Source organism: Camelina sativa, chromosome 11 (assembly GCF_030686135.1).
Source record: "Camelina sativa cultivar CO46 ecotype springtype chromosome 11, ASM3068613v1".
Lineage (NCBI taxonomy): Eukaryota > Viridiplantae > Streptophyta > Magnoliopsida > Brassicales > Brassicaceae > Camelina > Camelina sativa.
This window is the reverse complement of record NC_141890.1, coordinates 35217580-35234741: the sequence shown is the minus strand read 5'-3', so window position 1 is coordinate 35234741 and position 17162 is coordinate 35217580. Positions and strand designations below refer to the sequence as shown.

General features: G+C 36.5%; 1 pseudogene across 1 annotated transcript; it reads right to left on the bottom strand.

Moving 5' to 3' along the window:
* Positions 1 to 1903: 1903 nt before the first annotated feature.
* LOC104724998 (berberine bridge enzyme-like 28 pseudogene) lies at positions 1904 to 3741 on the bottom strand (annotated as a pseudogene). Its single transcript, XR_015572619.1, has one exon. The product of XR_015572619.1 is annotated as a berberine bridge enzyme-like 28 pseudogene (transcript).
* Between the last annotated feature and the right edge of the window lie 13421 nt (positions 3742 to 17162).

The following is a 17162-nucleotide window of genomic DNA, read 5'->3' as shown; positions in this document are numbered from 1 at the left end:
TCCTATCATCATCATTTCCACCGGTTCACCATTAATCATATTCAGAAGTTACAAACACTCTACCTTTTATTTATTTGGTTTACATTCGATCCAAATCCGCCATCATGTCAATCTAAAATTTATGCTGAAACGATTAATATTTTAAACTTGATACAATATATGTTTGTATTATAAATCTTATGCTAAATAAATATATTTGTAAATATAATATTTCAAACATAAATTTCATCCCGTGCAACGGGTGATTACTTAGTTATAAATTACACATCACCTGATCAATCAAAATTTCTTACATATATTTTTTTATAATTTAACTCTCATAAAAACAATTCTAAAATAAAATTAAGATAGTGCAAGAAGAAAAATAACTAACAAAAAAATTAACCTAATTTTTTTATTTTGCCAGTTGTAACAATTATCTTTTTATCTTTTTATCTTTTCTTCCATATCTTTCTAATCTTGAAGTAATTAAAACACGACTATATCTTAAGAGTCAATCCCAACACTGATGCCGATGAATGTTCTCATAATTGGTGCTTGAAAGTTATATAATGAGAACAAAACAAACAATAAAAAATCGTTAGGCGTTCAGTAGGGATCTAGCGCTAGATCACCGAACCATATACGTTCATATTTTTTAATATAATTTTACAGTAAACATAATCTATAGAATATATAATGTTTAAAATGTTACTTATTAGAACATTTTTAATATATTTACATCTAGTTAGTATGGAAAATAATTTAGTTTAGTTCCAATAAAGAAAAAAATTTGGAGCTAACTAAATCATAGTTTACAATAATAATTAAGCATCTTTTTCAATATTGTATTTAGTTAACATTTTCATTTATTCAAAACGATTTCAAAAAAAAAAACATTTTAAAAGAAAAGAAAACATATACTAAACCGTGTGACCGATTATTACCAGTTTTGAACTCTTAACCCGTTTAATCGATTTTGATTCACCGATATCCTAAAATCGAGGCGCACGTTATCCAATTTTTTGAACCATGTGTATATATTAATTAGTCCTGAACATGGGATCAAAAAACTTATCGAATTACTAAGGGGAGGTATTGGTTTAGGATTTAGAAAAAATTTTAATGACTTTATGTTTTTGGTGATTGTTAAAATCATAGAAAATTGAAAGTTAAAAATGAAGGATTCTAAGAGATTGTTTAGAAAGTTTTTTAAAATCTTGATGATTTGTTTTTTCTAATCTCGTAAAATCTTTCTATTTGATGAAAGAGTTTTCATGACTTTTGTTATGAAGGAAATGATATAAAATCCTAAACCAATAACATAAAATTTGAATTCATTAACAATCCAAGATTCTTTTGTTTTACCTGAATAACATAAAACTTTTAATGACTTTATAAAACTCTTAATCCAATAACACTAGATTTATCAAGATTTTAGATAACTTTTTACAAATCCACAACCAATAACACCAAATTTTTAAAGAGTTTTTAAAAGTCTTGATTGAAAAACAACATATTTTACCTAACTTTTAAAGTCATTAAAATTCTTTCTAAATCTTAAACCAATACCTCTCCTAATTGTGAGTTATACTATTTCAGTATGTTTAAACTTTAAAGTTGTAATCAAAATATGTTGACTTTTTGGGTAGATATTTAAGAGTTTATAGAAATAAATTGTATTGTTGTGGAAGAGTAAGTTTAATCATTCTGTATTAAGAAATAGTACTACAAGTTTTCTTTGATAAAAGTGAAGAACTTAATTGTTTTATGAAACTTAAATAGCAACGATAATAAATGTTTCTGTCAAGATAAGACCAGTTAACCACATCTCACGTTACCAAATTCATGTATCAACGTTCCGTAAGGGTTTCGAGATTGGTTTCTTGATCTAGTTACACTTGCTTGCTCTTGAAGAAACTGCTTTTATTAAAACATTTAAACCATGAAATCTTTATTCATTCGAGACACACATTACATATATCACAAACACACAGAGAAATCTTGAATACTTGGAGCATCATCAAGTATTCAATAAACACAGATGATTTCACGGATAAAAAGACTAGCTCATAAGGTTATTTTTAGATATCGTCAACGGACTTAAGCAGAGGAATGCTCTGTTCATTGCAGAAGAAATCTGTTGGATCAACACTAGTTTTCACCTTCACCAACCTCTCGAAATTGTTCTTGAAGTACTTAACTCCCCAACTCTTTCCTTCATCGTACTTTGTCTTATCTTTTCCAAGATACATCCCCAAATCCATATCCAAGTAATTGACATAAGCTCCTCTTGGAGATTTCGAAACGTAAGGTGTCATAAGATCGTAAACACCCTCAACCCATTGGAGATACTTCTTTGTGTCGGCCTTGTTCTTGTCTTCCTCTTCTCTCCAGTAAGCCAAATACTGAATCTCATATAGATTCCCTTTTCGATGTGGGAATGGCGTTTCGTGCTCTGCGATCTCACTCATTCTCCCACCAAATGGAGTTAGTATGAGCTTTGCAAGTCGAGCCTCAGGCACCTCTAATCGTTTCCATAGCTCATGAACAGCCGCCTCGGGTATTGGTTCTTGAACGAAATCGTCTTTTCCTTTGAAAGATAGAGATGTACGCTTCCTATTCGCAAGAACACCAAGTGATTCTCCTTCAGCGAAATCAGCAAACCAGAGTACAGACTCAATCCAACTCATCTCTTTGCAGTCTTCGATCTCAAGCTTTAACTCCGGAAACTTCTCTTCCATCAAAGCCACAAGATCGTTCACGGTACCAAGATAAAGTCCACTGAACAAAGCATGCACCATGTTCTCGTTCGATCTCTCCAACGTTACGCCGATAAAAAGATCATCAGTAACCTTATCCGCAACGTACTGCCACTTGTTGATGACCTTAACAGCTTCTTTCTTCGATGTTTTCTTGACTTTAAACACGGTTACGGTTGAAGGAACATCGACTAACTGAATCTTCCATGACAGTAAAACGCCAAAGCTTGATCCCCCGCCTCCACGAATCGCCCAGAAGTAGTCCTCTCCCATTGCTTGGCGGTCAAGTATCCTCCCACTCGCGTCAACAACAAGTGCATCGATTATGTTATCGGCTGCTAAACCGTATTTCCTAAGCAACGTGCCATAACCTCCGCCGCTAAACTGTCCTCCGACGCCAACGGTTGGGTGAATACTGGCTGGGAAAGCAAGAGATTTGGCTGTTTTCCCAATCTCAAAGTACAACTCGCCAGTGGTTGCTCCGGTTTGGACCCAACCAGTCCGGTTATGGACGTCAAGTGATATAGACCGAAGTTTTCTCAAATCGATGACAACAAATGGTTTGTCGTACGAGATGTAAGATAGACCTTCAAAGTGGTGACCGGCGCTGCGGATCTTTACATGGATACCGTGCAGCCGTGCGCATCTGATCACGGCTTGAACGTCACTTGCTTTAACCGGAGTTATGATTGAGACCGGTTTAGGTGTTTCGGGAACCGAGAATCTTGGGTTTTGTATGGAAGAATCTAAGATGGAGAAAAAGGAAGAGTCTTTAGAGGTGTGTATGACTTTGGATCCGACGGTGTTGTCGTTCATCCGGTGATAAAGACACCTGAGAAAGTCTTCGTGGTTAGTGGTATGAGCTGAAACAAGTGGAGGCAGAGGAGAAAGATACACTAGAAAGAGTAAGAGAGAGAGCAAAAATCTTGAAAAGTCCATTTTTTAAGATAGGTGATGTTGGAGAGTGAGTGTAGAGATGGGAGTGGTTTTATAGGGAAAAGGAGTAGAGGGAAGCCCTAGCTTTTAGGACCCTATAGAATTTTGACGTCGAAAAACAAAACCCAAATTATAAAAATTGATTAATCGTCATTTAAAGTGAGTAGATTGAAATAGTTTTTTTCATCTTTCTAAACACGAAAAAATCAGAAAAAAAAATATAAAGAAAGGTTTATGAAAACTATCGAGACGATAACCGTTAGTTTCAATGTTTGCACCATCATCAAACGCAGTGTTTGGGGATGATTGTGCTTGTAATTAGCGTTTAAAAGCAATCATAAAAATGTTAAATATTGCTTCGATTCGTTTGAAATTACTTAGATTTCAATTTTTTTTTTTTCTGTAAGCAGTTAGTATTTTTTATTTTAGTTATAATAATAACAAAGAAGATATATATATATATATATATAGAAAATTATTTTGTGTCTTTTTTTCGTATATAATAACCAAATTTTTTAATAAATTCTGTAATAATAATGAAAAAGTTTTTGAATTGTTATGCTTATTCATTATTGTTTATATGAAAAAATTATTTGATATATCATAATAATATTATTTTGTGTTTTATGCTTTTTATGATTTTATATTACAGTTAATTTGTTATTTTTATTTTAACGGAAATTGCATGTGCTGGTGGATCTCCCGTAAACCTCTTGCAAACGCATTTAATTTCAACCACTAACTTTTACTACATTGTGTAACTATTACTAAAAATATTGTTAACGAACGTCATAGAAATATTGTCGGATCAGTCATAACTTTTATTTTCAATTCTTATCGTCTTAAGATTTTAATATTGTTAACGTCATAAAAATACATTGTTTATCTACTTAAAAAATGATTCTCCTTTTATGAATTATGTCCCCATTTTTTTTTGTTAACTTAGAGCAAATCATCAAACCTATAAAGGGGTCCGAAACTAATCTCTTGAGAGAGAGTATCTCACAGATAGGGTTCTCCCCAGGTTTATAAATGAGCCGTAAGCAATGAACTCATACCCATATAACTAAAGGGATAAAACTAGCAATTATATCCTTATTGTGCGAGATTAGGTAAAAAACCTTGTGGAACTTGACGTGTAATCAGTTTATGGGTGAATGAAAAATAGTAGTTGAGCCAAAAAAAACAAAAAAAAATGATTCTCCTTGTTTATAGGATAAAGTTGGTGTGGATGTGGATAGCACTCTATCATGTTTAGAAAATGGAACACCTCATAACCGTCAATAATTATGTAGTTATTAATATACCGTAAAACATTTTTTTATATCTTTATAATTAAATTAACTAAATTTTATAATTAAATTAACTAAATTCGACATGTGTAATATTTTAATATATATAGGTGTTAACAAAATAATAAATAATAATTTATCATATTGTAGAACTGGGTTAATAATATTTTAAATCTATTTGAATGTCAATCTAAATTTATCTGACAATATAACCCGGCCGTTCCATGATATTTTAATAAGTTTATTGTTTTATTTGTATGTAAACATCACTATAATTGAAAGTTTGAAACATATAATTAAAAAAAAACCAACTAAAAAATAAAAACTAGTTAGTAACTAGAATTTGCTGACGGAAGTTATCATAAACTATTTGACGTTGGCCAGGTACTATATGTATTACAAGATAATGGAGTAATAGTGACTATAATAAAATGAGTGAGATGCATTGGCAGCGAGGGAGATACAATTACATAATTAAGCACTTACATGTTGTTGTGTGTGGAAACAAAATATTGCAAGCCATTTTTAGTTTTGTGTGCTGATATTTTTATTTCCAATCATAAAAATCAACCAAATTACATAGGATTAAATGATTAATACATGATGCGATGAGTCTTCTACGTGTAGACTTATATTTTTGCGTACTTTGATACTCGGCTTTTGATTTTTAGTGCATTTGCAGTGGTAGTTTTTAAATGAGTTTTTCATCCAAAAAAAATGTAATTTTTTTTTAAAAAAGTAAGAAAAAAAATGTAAGTCTTTCAGATAAGAAACTTTAAGAATTTTGTGAAAGACTCAGTTGACAAATGGCTGAACGTAATTGGTTCTCTCCCTCTGTTTTTTCATTTTATACATGTTTTTCAAATTTTAATGTTATTAGATATTTTTGTTTTTAAAAAAAAAACATTTTGACAGTAATTTTTACAGTTAATTAGATTGTATTTCATCAATATATTTGGTATTTTTAGCTAAAACATTCTATATGTTTGAATGAATAGAGTAATATTAATCTAAAGAGATCGTAAATATGTTTCCTTCTTCCACAAAATATAAATTTGAATGTTTTCTAGATTATTTCAGAAAATCTTAGTTAAAAATATATATACTTCTTCAGTTTCATAAATATATGTTTGAAAGTTTTATTTAATTTTATATTACTAAAAATCACTTTTTATTTCTTCTCAAAAGGATATATTGACCAGTTAAATAATCTTGGATCTGGAAGAAGCTTTTACCAAATTTTATCCTTTTAAGATTTCAATATTGTTAACGTCATAGATTTTTTTTTATGTACTTAAAAACTGACTCTCCATCTTTTATAGAATAGAGTAGGTATTGTATCATTTATAAAATGGAACACCACAAAACCTTTAATAATATATATAATTTTTTTCATGATAACAATAGATACCAAAACACGTGATGCAAATATTTACTATATATATATATGCAAGATATTTACTATATATATCTATATGTTATTCTATAAATTAAATATGAAAAATACATATCTCTTGACACTCATTAGTACACTGATATAAGAAGCAAATGTTTTGTTTTGCGGAGTATAATATTTAAATTTTAGATGATAACCTACATATACTTTTAGATTTTATTTGTTAATTTTTAAAAATATCACATTTGATCTTCACACGCATCTTGCAATACAATTAACAAATTTCCTGCAGCTTTGATGATATCAAATACTTCTGCTCTCGTATCATCCTTTGTGTTTACTTTTGTTTTCTAACTCTTTCATGAGCTTTCTTTGAAATATCTAATAAGCATCAGAGAGAATCTTTAAGCAATATCAGGTTGCTGTTTTAATTATATCATGCAAAAATCAAATGATTATGATTATTGATTATACACTAAATATATTCTATGCTAGTAACTTTTAATATTTTGTTTATTTATTATATCTAAATATCATATTAATTGATACATACTCCATAATTAAAAAATGAAACATAGTTAGCATCTTAAATTTGCTGACAAAATTTAATTTCAAATTTATTGCTTTGGACAGGTGTTATACTATATGAGTAAAAAAGAGTCAATTATAGCGAGGGAGGTACGCATAACTACGCACATGCATGTTCTGCTGTCTCGTAACAAAATATTGGAGACCATTTTGATTTTGCGTGCTGATATCTTATTTACAATCATAAAATTCAACAAAAGGTAATTAAAGACAGTTATTATAATTCCCGATTAATCCCCATATCTCGGACGCGTAGCCGATAGGCGTTAGTCCATCGCTTAACTATTTTCAAAACATTAACGACTAAACAATGCAATGAGTTTTTTTACGTGTAACTAACTTTTTCGTATACGGGTTCTTTGGGAACCCCTAAAACATAGTTGGTGGAACTATAAGATATATGATTCGTGTTTGTTAAATAGAGAAGTGGCGTTACGAAGATCTCTTTACTGATATCAATCCTTTAGTTACGGCAAGATGAGGGAGGGCTTGGTTGCAAATGAAGTGTGTTGCCTATAACTAATTATTTGGAGAGTTGTCTCCCATGGGAAATCTCTGTGGGTACAGTGGGTTGACATGGACCTGTTAAAACGCACATCTTTCTGGGCTGTCATTGGAGTGGTCTCTATTACTCTGGGAATGCGAAACTTTCAAGAGGTTATCATATATTGTTCTCTCATGGATATGCAGACTCATGGACCTCTTTTTACTTGGTGCAATAAACGAGAGGAAAGGCTAATTTGTAAGAAGCTTGATAGGGTGCATGTCAATGCGGCTTGGATTCATACATATCAGCAATCTTATGGAGTCTTTGAACCTGGTGGCTGCTCTGACCATCTTCGATTCGTATAAGATAGGAAGAGATACTCCATGCCCGCAGAAACCTTTTAAGTTCACTAATACTTTGATCCATGACCATGGGTTTAAGCCTCTTATTCAGGAGTACTGGGACAGCACTGAGCAGCTTTACCACTCTACTTCTGCAATTTTCCATTTCTCCAAGAAGCTCAAAGCACTTAAACCAAAACTTAAAGTTTTGAGCCGTGATCGGCTAGGAGATTTAACGAAAAAAGCAAAGGAGGCCTTGTAATGAACCATATCACGAAGTACGTACCGGACACGAAGAACATGTACGGAGGACGAGGAGATGTCTTGGGAAGACAAAGAAAAGAAAAGATTTGAGAATGGCCTAAGTAACTTGTGCCTAAAGTTACCAAGTCGCGGAAGGGCCCAGAGCCGAAGAACGGACGGAAACCGTTGGGACATCCGGACCAATGGATGATGAATGATCAAGGACAATGGTGAAAAGACCAAAGGAAGGAAAAAGAAAGTAATGACCATGGAAAAATGGTACAAAAGACGTAAAATGGACCATGGGAACGGAATGTCCATGTACCAACCGAACGGTCAATGAACCATAGACAAAGGTTGGATCGGACATACGGGATGGAGGTCCGAAGATGGACAAGACAACCGAGTGTCACGGACGAAGAGGTCCGAAGATGGCGTAAAAGTTGGTGTCACGGTCAAGGGGACCGGGGATTACCGAGGAAATGGACTTACGGACGAAGGGTGGTTCTGCGGACGAGTACGGACGTACTTGGGACGCAAGAGAGACATGGAGGGACGTGGGAAGTGGAAGAGTCTCTGCATGAGAGAGAGACACCACGTGTCACCAGATTAAACCTCCTTCGCCAGCGAGTGAGATGCACACACGAGTGGGAGAGAGTACATGCAAAAATTGTGACATTTGTCACTTGATTTTTGACACTTGCTAGCCCAGAGAATCGAGTGGAGGGCTTATAAATAGCACCTCTAATCTCTCATTTCCGACCAAAAGCCTTTCTAGACAATTAAACTCTGCCCAAATTTTCTCTCAAATCTCTTAAAGAAGAAATCTCTTGATTTCGAGTGAAGAGGAAGAAGAGGAGAAGATCTTGGCGAAGAGAGGAGCTAAAGATCAAGGAAGTGCTGTCAGATCGGCGTGGCGTGGTGGAGTTCTAATCGGCCAAAGTTCTCCAAAGCTAAGGTGAGTTGTGGATTTTGGGGACCGGGAGGTGTGTAAGCTCTCTAGCTCATGCATCGGCCCTTGTGTGTTGCATTAGTTCCTTGTTGCATGTAGATCTGTAGATTGCATGTAAACAAGAGAGATTTTAAGGTATTTTTAAATCATTAGACTAGATGCAAGTGTGAAATGCCTTGCATGCTAGATCTAAAGGTTTAAAATATTTTGATGGAAGAATAATTTTGAAAATCTCATACAAGTGTGAAATGCCATGCATGTTGGTTTGAGAATTTTTCTCGGTCATGGGGATCGGTGGAAAAATTAGTAATATTTTTCTTACTTACAACTGAGTAATTTGAGGGTTGAATCATGCATATAAAAATTTATTTTTATTTTTGCATGAATTTTTGGGAGAGGTTAAACTCCTAGACTTGATGGGAGATCGGTCTAGTTGAGGGGGTGTTATATTTGGTGAGTCCATACGAGAATCTCCTGTGTGGAAAGAGCCGTATGAGGACCCAAAAATATAAGAAAATAAAGTTTAACCTCTAGAGTGGGAAATGTGGTTGTTGGTGAGGCCATGCGAGAATCTTCGGGGAGGAAAGAGCCGCATGTGTACCCAAAACCAGAGAAATGTAACCTCATGGTGTTGATGGGAGATCAGACCATTGGAGTGTTGTTTTCTCAAGTCATGCGAGAATCTCCGGAAGGGAAAGAGCCGCATGCATGTGAAAAATATGGGAGTTAAGATGCATGAAAATTTGATGTTTAAATTGAGGTTAAAATTTTGGGGTTGGGAGCATATAGGATGCATGCATGTTTATTGTTTCTTAAGTTGCTTGATTGTTTTTCTTGTGTCTTAAGCCTTGTGTGTGGTGATTGATGATTGCTTGCGTGTGACGCTTGCATGTTGTGTGTGGTATGGTTGTGCTTAATTCTTGGAGTCTTGAGTCCTAGAGTTAAGTGTTGTCCTAGCTAGATCGTGGGTTAAATATCTCGGTTCGTAGCTAGAGATCGTACTCTGTTCCTGACGTGTGTGGAAGTCCGGTGAGCTAATCCAGAGGAATCTCATGGCAGGACGGATTCGGGTCTAGCTAGCTACTAGCGTGAACCGCATGACGATGCATCATTGTGTACCCAGTTGTTTACCTCGGATGGGTAACAATGCGGAGGATTTGGGGTGTGTCCGGTTGGTTGCCTTTGTGGTATCAACCTGGAAGAGTGTTGGGACGGAACAGAGGATCGATGGGCCCTAGGTTGTGATGGAGTTTTCTCTAAGGTGTGGAGTTGTTTCCTCAGGTTGATTGTGATATCCCTGGGAGAAGTCTGGTTGTGTTAGTCATGGTGTGGATACCTGACTTGGGTGTCAAGTGTGGTCAAGTGATCTTTATGCACTGATAGCTTTTTCCACCTCGGCAGTGAGTGCGGGTGAAGTGGCGTGGAGGCCAAGATAGAGTCAAGGTCTAGACGAGTCGGGTCTTGTTTGTTCCTTGCTTAATTGCTTGTGTGTTGTTTGCATGCTAAGCTTCCACATTGCGTGCTTTGATTGTGGGGTGAGTTGTGGGATAGTTGGATGTGTTGAGATAGCATGTTATAGGGGGATAGCATGTTAGAGGGTTGCCCAACTCACTGAGTGATCTTAGATTGCTCACCCCTCTGCACAATTGTTTTTCATGCAGGGAAAGTGTTTCTTTTAAGGGGGCAGTACCGAGTTTAATGGATCGGATAGGATGTTTTCGTGCTGTGTTGCAAAGTCCTTGCTTCTTCTTGTTATTTTTGATTCTTGTTTTCTTTGTTAAGTTGGATCCAACGCTTTTATTTGGTGTTGTTATTGATTTTGTAAACTTTATTCTATATATAACAAATCGTTTATTTTCATAATTCGGACAAGTGGAGCTGGTACGGATTAGTCCAGGCCAGCATAACGCTGCGTAGGTATCGAGGGTTGCAAAGCCTAAGGAACGTACGTAGCGGATAGATAGCTGCCGGTGAACTGGCTGGGGAACCTAATTCGTTGGTGGACCCTTGGCCGGATCGCTAGCAGTTGTCTTGTTGTGACGACCTCCGGGACGGCCCGCAGTTAGTCCGGCCGTGTGGACGGTTCTGGGGCGTTACAGGCCTATTCCAATTTTTTTTTTGCGAGGGTGAGACTCTAACTCATCCCACGGAGGTGAACATGCATCAAGATTCTGCAGCTTATACTCGATGGTTACATATTTCGGAACTGGAGGAGCGTTATTTAAAACAGAAATCAAAGCTTCATTGGTTACGCATTGGGGATCGTAACAATAAAGCATTCTACAATGCTGCAAAGGCTCGTGAGGTTCGCAATGCTATTAAAGAGGTCACATGTGTGGATGGGTCTGCATTTTATTCATGAAATGGGTTGGATTGATATTAGTCTGGATACAACAAAATAATTCTATTAGAAATAATAAGTAAATGAAAATGAAGTAGAAGAACCCAGATTCCAAATGAACAAATTCTTTGCAGACACACAAGAGGCGATCAAAGCGGAAGTAGTCCGCTTCTTCCATTCCTTTTTGGGGTATAAGCCATAGCAGTACACAGGAACTACAGAGGAAACTATCGATAATCTAATAGATTTTCGTTGCTCTGATTCAAAGAGGACTAATTTGTAGAAAGAAGTCACAAAGATTGAGATTTGGGACGTTCTTTTCTCTATGCAATTGGAGAAGAGCCCTGGCCCTGATGGATACACAGTGTAATTGTTAAAGGAATCCTGGTCTATTGTTAAGAGAGAATTTGTGACATCAGTTCAATTCTTCTTCCAATTTGGTTTTCTTCCCAAAGGGGTTAATACTACTATCTTGGCTTTCATCCCTAAGAAAAAGAGGTAAAAGAGATGAAGGACTATCGCCCAATATCCTGCTGCAATGTTATCTATAAGGTTATCTCTAAGCTCATTGCTAATTGACTAAAGCAGCTCCTTCCGGAATTTATTCCTCCAACTCAGTCTGCATTTTTGAAAGATAGATTGTTGATGGAGAATGTTCTTTTAGCTTCTGAGATTGTCAAAGATTATCACAAGGACATGGTGTCTCCACGAAGTGCCATAAAGATTGATATCTCAAAGGCATTTGATTCAATGCAATGGTCTCACCTCTCCTCACCACACTTACGCCCTAGCGTTTCCCCCCAAATTTATCCACTGGATAGAGCTTTGTATTACCACGACGTCCTTCTTTGTGCAGGTCAATGGAGAGTTATCAGGTATGTTTCGCAGTGAGAGGGGGCTCAAGCAAGGTTGTTCTCTCTCACAATACATGTTTGTTATTTGCATACAAGTCTTATCTGCAATGTTGAATAAAGCGGCTAAGAATCATACTATTGGTTATCATCCCAGATGTCATAACCTGCACCTCACACATTTATGCTTTGCTGATGACCTGCTCGTGTTCATTGATGGTACTAAAAGATCCATCGAGGGTATTCTCAATATTTTTGACCAGTTTGCAGCGTTTTCAGGTCTGCAAATTAGCCTCGAAAAATCAACATTGTATTTGGCAAGAGTCAAAGACTCGGACCAGGCAACAAAATTGAACTCCTTCCCATTCGTAGCCGGTTTTTTACCAGTCTGGTACCTTGGGCTTCCTCTTCTTACCAAGCGGATGACCACAAATGATTATTCACCACTCGTTGAAAGAATAATGGATCGTATTCGTAGTTGGATGGCTCGACATCTTTCTTTTCCTGGCCGCCTGCAACTCATCACTTATGTTATCCATAGTCTGACAAACTTCTGGATGTCCGCATTTCGTTTACCGCGAGCTTGTCTTACTGCAATTGATAGTCTCTGCTCTGCTTTCTTATTATTTGGCCCTGTTTTGAACTCTAAGAAAGCAAAAGGGTCGTGGAATGATGTTTGTCTACCTAGAGAAGAAGGAGGACTGGGACTGAGGCCGCTGAAAGAAGCGAACACAATCAGTTGTCTAAAGTTCATTTGGAGAATAATTTCATCGAATTCCTTGTGGTCTCAATGGATTCGACTTTACTTGCTGCGCAAGGGATCTTTTTGGTCGATTCGACTTAATTCATCTTACGGTTCATGGATGTGGCAAAAGTTGCTTAAGCTTCGCGAGGTGGCTATTGGTTATGTACAATACGAGGTACAAAGTGGTAGCACAATATCCTATTGGCATGATAATTGGTCTCCAATGGGGCATTTGTTGGATCTTGCCGGACAGCGAGGCTGTATAGACATGAGTATCCCGATACATGCCACTGTAGCCGATGCTATGTCTCACAAAAAGAGACGACATCGAAAAAATTACCTTAACCGAATGGAGTTGGCTCTTGAGAAACTCCGGAAAGGGAGGTAGCGGAGGATAAGGCTCTCTGGAAGGGGAAACAAGACCGCTATAAAGACTCTTTTAACACTAAGGAGATATGGGAAATTTTACGTGAGTAACGAGTAAGGATAAGTTGGTATAGAGGTGTTTGGTTTCCTAACGCCACACCAAAGTACTCTCTCCTTGTTTGGCTTGCAGCTCTCAACCGATTAACAACCGGCGACCATATGCTACAATGGGGTGGTGGGGCTCTCACTAATTGTGTCTTCTGCCACTTCCCATTGAAACACGCAACCATCTATTTCTCAGTTGCCCCTACTCAACTGAGAGTTGGACGGGACTTATGTCCAAGCTACTCCGTAACAGATTCTCAACTGATTGGTTGAATAACGTGACCCCCTTGACATATGCAACTCTAGGGAAGGATAAATTCTTTCTGCTGAGATATGTCTTCCAAGCCACAGTACACTCCCTCTGGACAGAACGAAACAGACGCCGACATGGGGAACCTCCAACACCACCAACTCTTTTCATCATAACTCTTGACAGGCTTGTACGCAACCGATTAATCTTCATCAATGATCAGGGCAATGGCTTCTACGCGGATTGTATGCTTTTATGGTTAGGCTCGAGATAACCCTCTTAAGACAAAGAGATTTTGTATTTTTTTAACTTAAACAGCTATAGCTCTTAACAAAGCTCAGAACAAAACATTTATGTAAACAGTATTTTTTTGAATAAAATTTAAAATTTAATTAAAAGAAAAAAAGTTAGTTAAAATTGCTGAAGTAATTAAGGTGATGTCGGTTTTGTTCAAACTATTTTCACCGAAAACCAATAGTTTGGTTAGGGCTATTCTTTCCAATGTCATAAGGGATGAACCTTGATCGGATCGAGATAGAACGGCAAGGGTGAGTCTCGGATTACGGTGAGACTTTTAATTTCATCATGTTCCTCTTTGCAGCCTTGTTGGTTTGGCTATATGTGCTTTGTTTATTTTTTTTGTTACATTCATTTGTTACATTTATTGGTTAAACTAATTGAATAAGAGTTATAAAAGTGTTTTCTAATTAATTTCAGAAAATATAAATTAACTTACAAAAATGATGTTTAAATTTTAATTGAATATTTGTAAATATTACCGACAACTATTTTTATTTCTTTTCATAAAAATATATTGACCGGTTAATAATCTTAAATAGCTTTTAACAACTTTATTCTACAAATGTTAACGTCATAGATATATTTTGTTATGTACTTAAAAAAATGATTGTCCTTGTCCTATAGAAAAGAGTGGGTGTGGATTGCATTTATGACCACATAGCCTTTACATTAATCGAGGATTATGTTCATGATAACAATATGTAGACAGTGCCGGTCCAACAAAAAATGAGGCCCAATACATAAACATTTTTTAATGGATTTTATCATTTTTTAAATAGATTTTATAAGATAAATTTTAAAAGTGAAAGCAAAATCTTAAGAGTTCATAAAATAGAGGCCTATTTTTGGAATAATACATAGATAAAAATTAAAATTTGAAACTAAATCTTAATGTTTTTGAAAAGTGAGACCTATATTTGCAATGTAAATGTTTAGTTGGGCCTAATGTTTTTACTAAAAATTTCAAACAGAATTAGCGGCCCCATACATTTGTGTCATAGGGATGTGCGGCGGGCCAGGCTTGTATATAGATACCAAAACACGTGGTGCAGGATATTGTTTATATATATAAATATATTTGTCGAGAGCTTTAAATCTAATCCCACGTGAACCCGCTCTTACACGATCTGTTAGTTTCGAGATGAGAAAGTAAATAATTCTTAGTAGAGTAGATATATATGTATCTTATATTTGTATATATTTGTATATATCTAGTATCTCTAGATTAGATTTGATCTTATCACATATAATCTCATACATACATGATCAATGTATAGTTTTCTTAATCTTTTTTTACGAATATTTACACAATTACATGGTATTAGAGCAAGTAAAAAGCTATTTTCGATCTTTCTCTGCTCTCTTCTTTTCATCTCTTCGTCATTTGTTTGTTTGTTTTTCTTTTTCTTCTTTCTCTTTTCTTTCGTTTCTATCTCAGATTTTTATTTTATGATTAGTGAAGATGACTGGCTCCTCTCAAACTGTCGTAATTCCCAACATAGACAAGCCCTTTGGAACCGCACAGATTCGAGGCTACATCCCCATCGAGGCTACATCTCCTTCCAGCTTAACATGAACAAGCTGAATTACGACATCTAGCAAAAGCTCTTCAAAACCCATTGCAACAGTTTTGGTGTTATGGAACATCTTGATGGCTCTACTGTACCAACTGCTGCTGATGAACAACAATAGAAAGAACGTGATGGGCTAGTAAAAATGTGGATCTATGACACGGTGTCAGAACAACTCCTTTACACCATCCTTAAAGACAAGTCCAAGGCGCGTGACATTTGGATCACACTTGAAGAACTGTTTCGTGACAACAGGGAGGCACGGTCGCTCCAATACAACAACGACCTCTGCACTCTTGAGATCGGTGATATGAGTACTACCGATTACAGCCACAAATTGAAGTATTTCTCGAATTTGTTGGCTTACTTGACTCACCAATCACTGATCAGGCTTTGGTGACGCATATGTTGAGTGGTTTGTCTCACAAATTTGACAGCATTATCAATGTTATTCAACATCAGGTCACGTTCCTCTCTTTCACTAAGGCTCGTTTGATGCTCTTGATGGAAGAGAAGCGACTTGACAAACAAGTCAAACCTGTTTCTCAACACACCATTAATGCGTTCTCACCAACAGTCATGTTCATAAACCACGATCAACATCAACAGACCAACTCGCAAAACTACAACAACCACAATCACAATAGTAAAAACTCGAGCAGAGGCTACTGGTTGTCACGCAACAATTGGAGTGACAACCAGTATGGCTTCCTCCTCCATGGGGCTAAAATCAACCTCTATGGTCGTTTAAGCAGCCATACGGCGCACCACCTCCATATGCACCTCCATCGTTACACCATCCCTACTCTCCTTCGTATGCTGCTCATGCCGTTTCTCCTGGAAGCTATCCACCACCATATGCTGCTTCACGTCCACATGATGAGGGTCACTATGTCCAGCACAACTATCCAGTGCCGTCATTAGGGAGCACACCGACGCTCACTGCTCTGTCATAGGCGTTCAGCACAATGACGTTGCATGACTCGATGGGAAACGCTCGGGTGATGGACTCCGCGGCTACCAATAACACTGCAACTTAACCAGGTACGCTACGTTCTCTTTTTAATAAGCATTGTTCCCTCTATTATTGTTGGCAATGGATCCTCTGCCCCTATCACCCATTCCGGCTCAACCATTATACCTTCAACCTCTCGCCCTCTTCACCTTGAAAAATGTTCTTGTGAGTCCAGCCATTATCAAAAACCTCATTTCTGTCAGCCGCTTTGTAATCGATAATATGTGTTTTGTGGAGTTTGATCCTTTTGGATTTTATGTTAAGGATCTACGGACACAAACCAAGCTCCTCCGCTGCAACAGCAATGGCCCGCTGTACACCATCACGCCACTGATACCACCTGCACACGTTCTTTCTGTTCAAGCGCCAACATGCATCTAATGGCATCGTCGTTTGGGTCACACCGGCTCCACCATTCTTAAATCTCTTGCATCTTCAGGTTTATTTTTCTTCAAAGACCGACTTGACAACATTGTTTCATGCGTTTAAACTAGGAAAACATGTTAGTTGCCATTTTATAATTCAAACTCTATTGTTTCACAATCGTTTCAGTTAGTTCATTCAGATTTATGGATATCACCCATTTCAAGCATGTGACATTAACTACTATCTTATATTTCTTGATGATTACAGTCATTTTGT